Here is a 15,469-nt window from a genome sequence, read left to right as displayed (position 1 = left end):
TCACACTGGTTACTATTATTCGTTTTATGCAATGGAAAAACTGTTCTATTTATTTTGTATTTTATGCTTCGGGCATTGACTTCTAAGGCCCTAACTATTCGATCTGGTTTAGCAACACCCTAGGGTGTAGCCAAGCTGGCTCGGAACGTAGGACATACCATTACCTTCACACTGGTTGCAATTATTCCTGTTAGACGATGGATAAGCTGTTGCATCTTTATTGTATTTTATGCTTGTGGCGTTGACTTCTAAGGCTCTATCTATTCGATCTGGTGGAGCAACGCCCCAGAGTGAAGCCTAGGTTGCCCGGAACGTAGAAATGACCATAACTTTCACACTGGTTGCAATTATTCGTTTTATACGACGGAAAAGCTGTGGTATTTATATCGTATTTTATGCTTCTGGCGTTGACTTCTTAGGCCCTAACTATTCGATCTGGTGGAACAACGCCCTAGGGTGAAGCCTAGGTTGCCGGAACGTAGAAATGTCCATAACTTTCACACTGGTAGCAATTATTCGTTATATACAATGGAAAAACTGTTCTACTTATTTTGTATTTTATGCTTCGGGCGTTGACTTCCATGGCCCTACCTATTTGATCTGGTGGAGCAACGCCCTACAGTGAAGCCTAGTTTGCCCGGAACGTAGAAATGACCATAACTTTCACACCGGTAGCAATTATTCGTTTTATACGATGGAAAACTGTTGTATTAATATTGCATTTTATGCTTCTGGCGTTTACTTCTTAGGTCCTAACTACTCGATCTGGTGGAGTAATGCCATAGAGTTAAGTCTAGGATGCCCGAAACGTCGAAATTATCTTTACTTTCGCACTTGTTGCAATTAGTCATGCTATACAATGGAAAAACTGTTGTATTTATACCGTATTTTATGCTTCTGGCGTTGACTTCTAAGGCCGTAGCTATTCGATGTGGTGGAGCAACGCCCTAGAGTGAAGCCTAGGTTGCCCGGAACGTAGAAATGCCCATTACATTCACACTGGTTGCAATTATTAGTTTTCTACGGTGGAAAAACTGTTCCATTTATTTTGTATTTTATGCTTCGGGCGTTGACTTCTAAGGCCCTAACTATTCAATCTGTTGGAGCAACGCCCTAGGGTGAAGCCTAGGTTTCCCGGAACGTAGAAATGTCCAGAACTTTCACACTGGTTGCTATTATTCGTTTTATACGATGGAAAAACTGTTGGATCTTTGTTGTATTTTATGCTTCGAGCGTTGACTTCTAAGGCCCTAACTATTCCATCTGGTGGAACAACGCCCTAGGGTGAAGCCTAGGTTGCCCGGAACGTAGAAATGACCATAATTTTCACACTGGTTACTATTATTCGTTTTATACAATGGAAAAACTGTTCTATTTATTTTGTATTTTATGCTTCGGGCGTTGACTTCTTTGGCCATACCTATTCGATATGGTGGAGCAACACCCTACAGTCAAGCCTAGGTTGCCCGGAATGTAGAAATGACCATAACATTCACACCCGTTGCAATTATTCATGCTATACGATGGAAAAACTGTTGCATTTTTATTGTATTTTATGCTTCTAGCGTTGACTTCTAAGGCCGTAGCTATTAGATGTGGTGGAGTAACGCCCTAGAGAGACGCCTAGGTAGCCTGGAACGTATAAATGACCATTACTTTCACAATGTTTCCAATTATTCATTTTATACGATGGAAAAACTGTTGTACTTATACTGTATTTTATTCTTTTGGCGTTGAATTCTAAGTCCCTAGCTATGCGATCTGGTGGAGCAACGCCATAGAGTGAAGCCTAGGTTGCCCGGCACGTAGAAATGACCATAACTTTCACAATGGTAGCAATTATTCGTTTTATACAATGGAAAAACTGTTCTATTTATTTTGTAGTTTATACTTCGGGCGTTGACTTCTAAGGCCCTAACTATTCGATCTGGTGGTGCAACGCCCTAGAGTGAGGCCTTGGTTGCCCGGAACGTAGAAATGACCATAATTTTCACACTGGTTACTATTATTCGTTTTATACAATGGAAAAACTGTTCTATTTATTTTGTATTTTATGCTTCGGGCATTGACTTCTAAGGCCCTAACTATTCGATCTGGTTTAGCAACACCCTAGGGTGTAGCCAAGCTGGCTCGGAACGTAGGACACACCATTACCTTCACACTGGTTGCAATTATTCCTGTTATACGATGGATAAGCTGTTGCATCTTTATTGTATTTTATGCTTGTGGCGTTGACTCCTAAGGCTCTATCTATTCGATCTGGTGGAGCAACGCCCCAGAGTGAAGCCTAGGTTGCCCGGAACGTAGAAATGACCATAACTTTCACACTGGTTGCAATTATTCGTTTTATACGACGGAAAAGCTGTGGTATCTATATCGTACTTTATGCTTCTGGCGTTGACTTCTTAGGCCCTAACTATTCGATCTGGTGGAACAACGCCCTAGGGTGAAGCCTTGGTTGCCGGAACGTAGAAATGTCCATAACTTTCACACTGGTAGCAATTATTCGTTATATACAATGGAAAAACTGTTCTACTTATTTTGTATTTTATGCTTCGGGCGTTGACTTCCATGGCCCTACCTATTTGATCTGGTGGAGCAACGCCCTACAGTGAAGCCTAGTTTGCCCGGAACGTAGAAATGACCATAACTTTCACACCGGTAGCAATTATTCGTTTTATACGATGGAAAAACTGTAGTATTAATATTGCATTTTTTGCTTCTGGCGTTGACTTCTTAGGTCCTAACTACTCGATCTGGTGGAGTAATGCCATAGAGTTAAGTATAGGATGCCCGAAACGTCGAAATTATCTTTACTTTCGCACTGGTTGCAATTAGTCATGCTATACAATGGAAAAACTGTTGTATTTATACTGTATTTTATGCTTCTGGCGTTGACTTCTAAGGCCGTAGCTATTCGATGTGGTGGAGCAACGCTCTAGAGTGAAGCCTAGGTTGCCCGGAACGTAGAAATGCCCATTACATTCACACTGGTTGCAATTATTAGTTTTATACGGTGGAAAAACTGTTCTATTTATTTTGTATTTTATGCTTCGGGCGTTGACTTCTAGGGCCCTAACTATTCAATCTGTTGGAGCAACGCCCTAGGGTGAAGCCTAGGTTGCCCGGAACGTAGAAATGACCATCACTTTCAAACTGATTGCAATTATTGCTGTTATATGATGGAAAAGCTGTTGTATTTTTATTGCATTTTATGCTTCGGGCATTGACTTATAAGGCCCTAACCATTCAATCTGTTGTAGCAACGCCCTAGGGTGAAGGCTGGGTTTCCCGGAAAGTAGAAATGACCATAACTTTCACGCCGGCAGCAATTATTCGTTTTATACGATGGAAAAACTGTTCTATTTATTTTGTATTTTATGCTTCGGGCGTTGACTTCTAAGGCCCTAACTATTCAATCTGTTCGAACAACGCCCTAGGGTGAAGCCTACGTTGCCCGGAAAGTAGAAATAACCACAACTTTCATACTTGTTGCAATTATTCGTTTTATACGATGGAAAATCTGTTCTATTTATTTTGTATTTTATGCTTAGGGCGTTGACTTCTAAGGCCCTAACTATTCGGTCTGGTGGAGCAACGCCCTACAGTGAAGCCTAGTTTGCCCGGAACGTAGAAATGACCATAACTTTCACACCGGTAGCAATTATTCGTTTTATACGATGGAAAAACTGTTGTATTAATATTGCATTTTATGCTTCTGGCGTTTACTTCTTAGGTCCTAACCACTCGATCTGGTGGAGAAATGCCATAGAGTTAAGTCTAGGATGCCCGAAACGTCGAAATTATCTTTACTTTCGCACTGGTTGCAATTAGTCGTGCTATACAATGGAAAAACTGTTGTATTTATACTGTATTTTATGCTTCTGGCGTTGACTTCTAAGGCCGTAGCTGTTCGATGTGGTGGAGCAACGCCCTAGAGTGAAGCCTAGGTTGCCCGGAACGTAGAAATGCCCATTACATTCACACTGGTTGCAATTATTAGTTTTATACGGTGGAAAAACTGTTCTATTTATTTTGTATTTTATGCTTCGGGCGTTGACTTCTAAGGCCCTAACTATTCAATCTGTTGGAGCAACGCCCTAGGGTGAAGCCTAGGTTTCCCGGAACGTAGAAATGTCCAGGACTTTCACACTGGTTGCTATTATTCGTTTTATACGATGGAAAGACTGTTGCATCTTTGTTGTATTTTATGCTTCGAGCGTTGACTTCTAAGGCCCTAACTATTCCATCTGGTGGAACAACGCCCTAGGGTGAAGCCTAGGTTGCCCGGAACGTAGAAATGACCATAACTTTCACATCGGTAGCAATTATTCGATTTATACGATGGATAAGCTGTTGCATCTTTATTGTATTTTATGCTTGTGGCGTTGACTTCTAAGGCTCTATCTATTCGATCTGGTGGAGCAACGCCCCAGAGTGAAGCCTAGGTTGCCCGGAACGTAGAAATGACCATAACTTTCACACTGGTTGCAATTATTCGTTTTATACGACGGAAAAGCTGTGGTATTTATATCGTATTTTATGCTTCTGGCGTTGACTTCTTAGGCCCTAACTATTCGATCTGGTGGAACAACGCCCTAGGGTGAAGCCTAGGTTGCCGGAACGTAGAAATGTCCATAACTTTCACACTGGTAGCATTTATTCGTTATATACAATGGAAAAACTGTTCTACTTATTTTGTATTTTATGCTTCGGGCGTTGACTTCCATGGCCCTACCTATTTGATCTGGTGGAGCAACGCCCTACAGTGAAGCCTCGTTTGCCCGGAACGTAGAAATGACCATAACTTTCACACCGGTAGCAATTATTCGTTTTATACGATGGAAAAACTGTTGTATTAATATTGCATTTTATGCTTCGGGCGTTGACTTCTAAGGCCCTAACTATTCAATCTGTTGGAGCAACGCCCTAGGGTGAAGCCTACGTTGCCCGAAACGTAGAAATGACCATCACTTTCAAACTGGTTGCAATTATTGCTGTTATATGATGGAAAAGCTGTTGTATTTTTATTGCATTTTATGCTTCGGGCATTGACTTATAAGGCCCTAACTATTCAATCTGTTGTAGCAACGCCCTAGGGTGAAGCCTGGGTTTCCCGGAACGTAGAAATGACCATAACTTTCACGCCGGCAGCAATTATTCGTTTTATACGATGGAAAAACTGTTCTATTTATTTTGTATTTTATGCTTCGGGCGTTGACTTCTAAGGCCCTAACTATTCAATCTGTTGGAGCAGCGCCCTAGGGTGAAGCCTAGGTTTCCCGGAACGTAGAAATGTCCAGAACTTTCACACTGGTTGCTATTATTCGTTTTATACGATGGAAAAACTGTTGCATCTTTGTTGTATTTTATGCTTCGAGCGTTGACTTCTAAGGCCCTAACTATTCCCTCTGGTGGAACAACGCCCTAGGGTGAAGCCTAGGTTGCACGGAACGTAGAAATGACCATAACTTTCACATCGGTAGCAATTATTCGTTTTATACGATGGAAAAACTGTTGTATTGATATTGCATTTTATGCTTCTGGCGTTGCCTTCTGAGGCACTAACTATTAGATCTGGTGGAGCAACGCCCTAGAGTGATGCCGAGGTTGCCCGGAACGTAGAAATGACCATCACTTTCAAACTGGTTGCAATTATTGCTGTTATATGATGGAAAAGCTGTTGTATTTTTATTGCATTTTATGCTTCGGGCATTGACTTATAAGGCCCTAACTATTCAATCTGTTGTAGCAACGCCCTGGGGTGAAGGCTGGGTTTCCCGGAAAGTAGAAATGACCATAACGTTCACGCCGGCAGCAATTATTCGTTTTATACGATGGAAAAACTGTTCTATTTATTTTGTATTTTATGCTTCGGGCGTTGACTTCTAAGGCCCTAACTATTCAATCTGTTCGAGCAACGCCCTAGGGTGAAGCCTAGGTTGCCCGGAAAGTAGAAATAACCACAACTTTCATACTTGTTGCAATTATTCGTTTTATACGATGGAAAGTCTGTTCTATTTATTTTGTATTTTATGCTTAGGGCGTTGACTTCTAAGGCCCTAACTATTCGATCTGGTTTAGCAACACCCTAGGGTGTAGCCAAGCTGGCTCGGAACGGAGGACACACCATTACCTTCACACTGGTTGCAATTATTCCTGTTAGACGATGGATAAGCTGTTGCATCTTTATTGTATTTTATGCTTGTGGCGTTGACTTCTAAGGCTCTATCTATTCGATCTTGTGGAGCAACGCCCCAGAGTGAAGCCTAGGTTGCGCGGAACGTAGAAATGACCATAACTTTCACACTGGTTGCAATTATTCCTTTTATACGACGGAAAAGCTGTGGTATTTATATCGTATTTTATGCTTCTGGCGTTGACTTCTTAGGCCCTAACCATTCGATCTGGTGGAACAACGCCCTAGGGTGAAGCCTAGGTTGCCGGAATGTAGAAATGTCCATAACTTTCACACTGGTAGCAATTATTCGTTATATACAATGGAAAAACTGTTCTACTTATTTTGTATTTTATGCTTCGGGCGTTGACTTCTAAGGCCCTAACTATTCAATCTGTTGGAGCAACGCCCTAGGGTGAAGCCTAGGTTGCCCGGAACGTAGAAATGACCATCACTTTCAAACTGATTGCAATTATTGCTGTTATATGATGGAAAAGCTGTTGTATTTTTATTGCATTTTATGCTTCGGGCATTGACTTATAAGGCCCTAACCATTCAATCTGTTGTAGGAACGCCCTAGGGTGAAGGCTGGGTTTCCCGGAAAGTGGAAATGACCATAACTTTCACGCCGGCAGCAATTATTCGTTTTATACGATGGAAAAACTGTTCTATTTATTTTGTATTTTATGCTTCGGGCGTTGACTTCTAAGGCCCTAACTATTCAATCTGTTCGAACAACGCCCTAGGGTGAAGCCTAGGTTGCCCGGAAAGTAGAAATAACCACAACTTTCATACTTGTTGCAATTATTCGTTTTATACGATGGAAAATCTGTTCTATTTATTTTGTATTTTATGCTTAGGGCGTTGACTTCTAAGGCCCTAACTATTCGGTCTGGTGGAGCAACGCCCTACAGTGAAGCCTAGTTTGCCCGGAACGTAGAAATGACCATAACTTTCACACCGGTAGCAATTATTCGTTTTATACGATGGAAAAACTGTTGTATTAATATTGCATTTTATGCTTCTGGCGTTTACTTCTTAGGTCCTAACCACTCGATCTGGTGGAGAAATGCCATAGAGTTAAGTCTAGGATGCCCGAAACGTCGAAATTATCTTTACTTTCGCACTGGTTGCAATTAGTCGTGCTATACAATGGAAAAACTGTTGTATTTATACTGTATTTTATGCTTCTGGCGTTGACTTCTAAGGCCGTAGCTGTTCGATGTGGTGGAGCAACGCCCTAGAGTGAAGCCTAGGTTGCCCGGAACGTAGAAATGCCCATTACATTCACACTGGTTGCAATTATTAGTTTTATACGGTGGAAAAACTGTTCTATTTATTTTGTATTTTATGCTTCGGGCGTTGACTTCTAAGGCCCTAACTATTCAATCTGTTGGAGCAACGCCCTAGGGTGAAGCCTAGGTTTCCCGGAACGTAGAAATGTCCAGGACTTTCACACTGGTTGCTATTATTCGTTTTATAGGATGGAAAGACTGTTGCATCTTTGTTGTATTTTATGCTTCGAGCGTTGACTTCTAAGGCCCTAACTATTCCATCTGGTGGAACAACGCCCTAGGGTGAAGCCTAGGTTGCCCGGAACGTAGAAATGACCATAACTTTCACATCGGTAGCAATTATTCGATTTATACGATGGAAAAACTGTTGCATAATTATTGTATTTTATGCCTCTGGCGTTGACTTCTAAGGCCCTAACTATTCGATCTGGTGGAGCAACGCCCTAGAGTGAAGCCTAGGTTGCCCGGCACGTAGAAATGACCATAACTTTCACAATGGTAGCAATTATTCGTTTTATACAATGGAAAAACTCTTGTATTTATTTTGTAGTTTATACTTCGGGCGTTGACTTCTAAGGCCCTAACTATTCGATCTGGTGGTGCAACGCCCTAGAGTGAGGCCTTGGTTGCCCGGAACGTAGAAATGACCATAATTTTCACACTGGTTACTATTATTCGTTTTATGCAATGGAAAAACTGTTCTATTTATTTTGTATTTTATGCTTCGGGCATTGACTTCTAAGGCCCTAACTATTCGATCTGGTTTAGCAACACCCTAGGGTGTAGCCAAGCTGGCTCGGAACGTAGGACATACCATTACCTTCACACTGGTTGCAATTATTCCTGTTAGACGATGGATAAGCTGTTGCATCTTTATTGTATTTTATGCTTGTGGCGTTGACTTCTAAGGCTCTATCTATTCGATCTGGTGGAGCAACGCCCCAGAGTGAAGCCTAGGTTGCCCGGAACGTAGAAATGACCATAACTTTCACACTGGTTGCAATTATTCGTTTTATACGACGGAAAAGCTGTGGTATTTATATCGTATTTTATGCTTCTGGCGTTGACTTCTTAGGCCCTAACTATTCGATCTGGTGGAACAACGCCCTAGGGTGAAGCCTAGGTTGCCGGAACGTAGAAATGTCCATAACTTTCACACTGGTAGCAATTATTCGTTATATACAATGGAAAAACTGTTCTACTTATTTTGTATTTTATGCTTCGGGCGTTGACTTCCATGGCCCTACCTATTTGATCTGGTGGAGCAACGCCCTACAGTGAAGCCTAGTTTGCCCGGAACGTAGAAATGACCATAACTTTCACACCGGTAGCAATTATTCGTTTTATACGATGGAAAACTGTTGTATTAATATTGCATTTTATGCTTCTGGCGTTTACTTCTTAGGTCCTAACTACTCGATCTGGTGGAGTAATGCCATAGAGTTAAGTCTAGGATGCCCGAAACGTCGAAATTATCTTTACTTTCGCACTTGTTGCAATTAGTCATGCTATACAATGGAAAAACTGTTGTATTTATACCGTATTTTATGCTTCTGGCGTTGACTTCTAAGGCCGTAGCTATTCGATGTGGTGGAGCAACGCCCTAGAGTGAAGCCTAGGTTGCCCGGAACGTAGAAATGCCCATTACATTCACACTGGTTGCAATTATTAGTTTTCTACGGTGGAAAAACTGTTCCATTTATTTTGTATTTTATGCTTCGGGCGTTGACTTCTAAGGCCCTAACTATTCAATCTGTTGGAGCAACGCCCTAGGGTGAAGCCTAGGTTTCCCGGAACGTAGAAATGTCCAGAACTTTCACACTGGTTGCTATTATTCGTTTTATACGATGGAAAAACTGTTGGATCTTTGTTGTATTTTATGCTTCGAGCGTTGACTTCTAAGGCCCTAACTATTCCATCTGGTGGAACAACGCCCTAGGGTGAAGCCTAGGTTGCCCGGAACGTAGAAATGACCATAATTTTCACACTGGTTACTATTATTCGTTTTATACAATGGAAAAACTGTTCTATTTATTTTGTATTTTATGCTTCGGGCGTTGACTTCTTTGGCCATACCTATTCGATATGGTGGAGCAACACCCTACAGTCAAGCCTAGGTTGCCCGGAATGTAGAAATGACCATAACATTCACACCCGTTGCAATTATTCATGCTATACGATGGAAAAACTGTTGCATTTTTATTGTATTTTATGCTTCTAGCGTTGACTTCTAAGGCCGTAGCTATTAGATGTGGTGGAGTAACGCCCTAGAGAGACGCCTAGGTAGCCTGGAACGTATAAATGACCATTACTTTCACAATGTTTCCAATTATTCATTTTATACGATGGAAAAACTGTTGTACTTATACTGTATTTTATTCTTTTGGCGTTGAATTCTAAGTCCCTAGCTATGCGATCTGGTGGAGCAACGCCATAGAGTGAAGCCTAGGTTGCCCGGCACGTAGAAATGACCATAACTTTCACAATGGTAGCAATTATTCGTTTTATACAATGGAAAAACTGTTCTATTTATTTTGTAGTTTATACTTCGGGCGTTGACTTCTAAGGCCCTAACTATTCGATCTGGTGGTGCAACGCCCTAGAGTGAGGCCTTGGTTGCCCGGAACGTAGAAATGACCATAATTTTCACACTGGTTACTATTATTCGTTTTATACAATGGAAAAACTGTTCTATTTATTTTGTATTTTATGCTTCGGGCATTGACTTCTAAGGCCCTAACTATTCGATCTGGTTTAGCAACACCCTAGGGTGTAGCCAAGCTGGCTCGGAACGTAGGACACACCATTACCTTCACACTGGTTGCAATTATTCCTGTTATACGATGGATAAGCTGTTGCATCTTTATTGTATTTTATGCTTGTGGCGTTGACTCCTAAGGCTCTATCTATTCGATCTGGTGGAGCAACGCCCCAGAGTGAAGCCTAGGTTGCCCGGAACGTAGAAATGACCATAACTTTCACACTGGTTGCAATTATTCGTTTTATACGACGGAAAAGCTGTGGTATCTATATCGTACTTTATGCTTCTGGCGTTGACTTCTTAGGCCCTAACTATTCGATCTGGTGGAACAACGCCCTAGGGTGAAGCCTTGGTTGCCGGAACGTAGAAATGTCCATAACTTTCACACTGGTAGCAATTATTCGTTATATACAATGGAAAAACTGTTCTACTTATTTTGTATTTTATGCTTCGGGCGTTGACTTCCATGGCCCTACCTATTTGATCTGGTGGAGCAACGCCCTACAGTGAAGCCTAGTTTGCCCGGAACGTAGAAATGACCATAACTTTCACACCGGTAGCAATTATTCGTTTTATACGATGGAAAAACTGTAGTATTAATATTGCATTTTTTGCTTCTGGCGTTGACTTCTTAGGTCCTAACTACTCGATCTGGTGGAGTAATGCCATAGAGTTAAGTATAGGATGCCCGAAACGTCGAAATTATCTTTACTTTCGCACTGGTTGCAATTAGTCATGCTATACAATGGAAAAACTGTTGTATTTATACTGTATTTTATGCTTCTGGCGTTGACTTCTAAGGCCGTAGCTATTCGATGTGGTGGAGCAACGCTCTAGAGTGAAGCCTAGGTTGCCCGGAACGTAGAAATGCCCATTACATTCACACTGGTTGCAATTATTAGTTTTATACGGTGGAAAAACTGTTCTATTTATTTTGTATTTTATGCTTCGGGCGTTGACTTCTAGGGCCCTAACTATTCAATCTGTTGGAGCAACGCCCTAGGGTGAAGCCTAGGTTGCCCGGAACGTAGAAATGACCATCACTTTCAAACTGATTGCAATTATTGCTGTTATATGATGGAAAAGCTGTTGTATTTTTATTGCATTTTATGCTTCGGGCATTGACTTATAAGGCCCTAACCATTCAATCTGTTGTAGCAACGCCCTAGGGTGAAGGCTGGGTTTCCCGGAAAGTAGAAATGACCATAACTTTCACGCCGGCAGCAATTATTCGTTTTATACGATGGAAAAACTGTTCTATTTATTTTGTATTTTATGCTTCGGGCGTTGACTTCTAAGGCCCTAACTATTCAATCTGTTCGAACAACGCCCTAGGGTGAAGCCTACGTTGCCCGGAAAGTAGAAATAACCACAACTTTCATACTTGTTGCAATTATTCGTTTTATACGATGGAAAATCTGTTCTATTTATTTTGTATTTTATGCTTAGGGCGTTGACTTCTAAGGCCCTAACTATTCGGTCTGGTGGAGCAACGCCCTACAGTGAAGCCTAGTTTGCCCGGAACGTAGAAATGACCATAACTTTCACACCGGTAGCAATTATTCGTTTTATACGATGGAAAAACTGTTGTATTAATATTGCATTTTATGCTTCTGGCGTTTACTTCTTAGGTCCTAACCACTCGATCTGGTGGAGAAATGCCATAGAGTTAAGTCTAGGATGCCCGAAACGTCGAAATTATCTTTACTTTCGCACTGGTTGCAATTAGTCGTGCTATACAATGGAAAAACTGTTGTATTTATACTGTATTTTATGCTTCTGGCGTTGACTTCTAAGGCCGTAGCTGTTCGATGTGGTGGAGCAACGCCCTAGAGTGAAGCCTAGGTTGCCCGGAACGTAGAAATGCCCATTACATTCACACTGGTTGCAATTATTAGTTTTATACGGTGGAAAAACTGTTCTATTTATTTTGTATTTTATGCTTCGGGCGTTGACTTCTAAGGCCCTAACTATTCAATCTGTTGGAGCAACGCCCTAGGGTGAAGCCTAGGTTTCCCGGAACGTAGAAATGTCCAGGACTTTCACACTGGTTGCTATTATTCGTTTTATACGATGGAAAGACTGTTGCATCTTTGTTGTATTTTATGCTTCGAGCGTTGACTTCTAAGGCCCTAACTATTCCATCTGGTGGAACAACGCCCTAGGGTGAAGCCTAGGTTGCCCGGAACGTAGAAATGACCATAACTTTCACATCGGTAGCAATTATTCGATTTATACGATGGATAAGCTGTTGCATCTTTATTGTATTTTATGCTTGTGGCGTTGACTTCTAAGGCTCTATCTATTCGATCTGGTGGAGCAACGCCCCAGAGTGAAGCCTAGGTTGCCCGGAACGTAGAAATGACCATAACTTTCACACTGGTTGCAATTATTCGTTTTATACGACGGAAAAGCTGTGGTATTTATATCGTATTTTATGCTTCTGGCGTTGACTTCTTAGGCCCTAACTATTCGATCTGGTGGAACAACGCCCTAGGGTGAAGCCTAGGTTGCCGGAACGTAGAAATGTCCATAACTTTCACACTGGTAGCATTTATTCGTTATATACAATGGAAAAACTGTTCTACTTATTTTGTATTTTATGCTTCGGGCGTTGACTTCCATGGCCCTACCTATTTGATCTGGTGGAGCAACGCCCTACAGTGAAGCCTCGTTTGCCCGGAACGTAGAAATGACCATAACTTTCACACCGGTAGCAATTATTCGTTTTATACGATGGAAAAACTGTTGTATTAATATTGCATTTTATGCTTCGGGCGTTGACTTCTAAGGCCCTAACTATTCAATCTGTTGGAGCAACGCCCTAGGGTGAAGCCTACGTTGCCCGAAACGTAGAAATGACCATCACTTTCAAACTGGTTGCAATTATTGCTGTTATATGATGGAAAAGCTGTTGTATTTTTATTGCATTTTATGCTTCGGGCATTGACTTATAAGGCCCTAACTATTCAATCTGTTGTAGCAACGCCCTAGGGTGAAGCCTGGGTTTCCCGGAACGTAGAAATGACCATAACTTTCACGCCGGCAGCAATTATTCGTTTTATACGATGGAAAAACTGTTCTATTTATTTTGTATTTTATGCTTCGGGCGTTGACTTCTAAGGCCCTAACTATTCAATCTGTTGGAGCAGCGCCCTAGGGTGAAGCCTAGGTTTCCCGGAACGTAGAAATGTCCAGAACTTTCACACTGGTTGCTATTATTCGTTTTATACGATGGAAAAACTGTTGCATCTTTGTTGTATTTTATGCTTCGAGCGTTGACTTCTAAGGCCCTAACTATTCCCTCTGGTGGAACAACGCCCTAGGGTGAAGCCTAGGTTGCACGGAACGTAGAAATGACCATAACTTTCACATCGGTAGCAATTATTCGTTTTATACGATGGAAAAACTGTTGTATTGATATTGCATTTTATGCTTCTGGCGTTGCCTTCTGAGGCACTAACTATTAGATCTGGTGGAGCAACGCCCTAGAGTGATGCCGAGGTTGCCCGGAACGTAGAAATGACCATCACTTTCAAACTGGTTGCAATTATTGCTGTTATATGATGGAAAAGCTGTTGTATTTTTATTGCATTTTATGCTTCGGGCATTGACTTATAAGGCCCTAACTATTCAATCTGTTGTAGCAACGCCCTGGGGTGAAGGCTGGGTTTCCCGGAAAGTAGAAATGACCATAACGTTCACGCCGGCAGCAATTATTCGTTTTATACGATGGAAAAACTGTTCTATTTATTTTGTATTTTATGCTTCGGGCGTTGACTTCTAAGGCCCTAACTATTCAATCTGTTCGAGCAACGCCCTAGGGTGAAGCCTAGGTTGCCCGGAAAGTAGAAATAACCACAACTTTCATACTTGTTGCAATTATTCGTTTTATACGATGGAAAGTCTGTTCTATTTATTTTGTATTTTATGCTTAGGGCGTTGACTTCTAAGGCCCTAACTATTCGATCTGGTTTAGCAACACCCTAGGGTGTAGCCAAGCTGGCTCGGAACGGAGGACACACCATTACCTTCACACTGGTTGCAATTATTCCTGTTAGACGATGGATAAGCTGTTGCATCTTTATTGTATTTTATGCTTGTGGCGTTGACTTCTAAGGCTCTATCTATTCGATCTTGTGGAGCAACGCCCCAGAGTGAAGCCTAGGTTGCGCGGAACGTAGAAATGACCATAACTTTCACACTGGTTGCAATTATTCCTTTTATACGACGGAAAAGCTGTGGTATTTATATCGTATTTTATGCTTCTGGCGTTGACTTCTTAGGCCCTAACCATTCGATCTGGTGGAACAACGCCCTAGGGTGAAGCCTAGGTTGCCGGAATGTAGAAATGTCCATAACTTTCACACTGGTAGCAATTATTCGTTATATACAATGGAAAAACTGTTCTACTTATTTTGTATTTTATGCTTCGGGCGTTGACTTCCATGGCCCTACCTATTTGATCTGGTGGAGCAACGCCCTACAGTGAAGCCTAGTTTGCCCGGAACGTAGAAAGGACCATAACTTTCACACCGGTAGCAATTATTCGTTTTATACGATGGAAAAACTGTTGTATTAATATTGCATTTTATGCTTCTGGCGTTTACTACTTAGGTCCTAACTACTCGATCTGGTGGAGTAATGCCATAGAGTTAAGTCTAGGATGCCCGAAACGTCGAAATTATCTTTACTTTCGCACTGGTTGCAATTAGTCATGCTATACAATGGAAAAACTGTTGTATTTATACTGTATTTTATGCTTCTGGCGTTGACTTCTAAGGCCGTAGCTATTCGATGTGGTGGAGCAACGCCCTAGAGTGAAGCCTAGGTTGCCCGGAACGTAGAAATGCCCATTACATTCACACTGGTTGCAATTATTAGTTTTATACGGTGGAAAAACTGTTCTATTTATTTTGTATTTTATGCTTCGGGCGTTGACTTCTAAGGCCCTAACTATTCAATCTGTTGGAGCAACGCCCTAGGGTGAAGCCTAGGTTTCCCGGAACGTAGAAATGTCCAGAACTTTCACACTGGTTGCTATTATTCGTTTTATACGATGGAAAAACTGTTGCATCTTTGTTGTATTTTATGCTTCGAGCGTTGACTTCTAAGGCCGTAACTATTCCATCTGGTGGAACAACGCCCTAGGGTGAAGCCTAGGTTGCCCGGAACGTAGAAATGACCATAACTTTCACATCGGTAGCAATTATTCGATTTATACGATGGAAAAAC

This window comes from Calliopsis andreniformis, unplaced genomic scaffold, assembly GCF_051401765.1.
Source record: "Calliopsis andreniformis isolate RMS-2024a unplaced genomic scaffold, iyCalAndr_principal scaffold0015, whole genome shotgun sequence".
In the NCBI taxonomy this organism is placed as follows: Eukaryota; Metazoa; Arthropoda; class Insecta; order Hymenoptera; family Andrenidae; genus Calliopsis; species Calliopsis andreniformis.
This window is presented reverse-complemented; position numbering follows the sequence as displayed.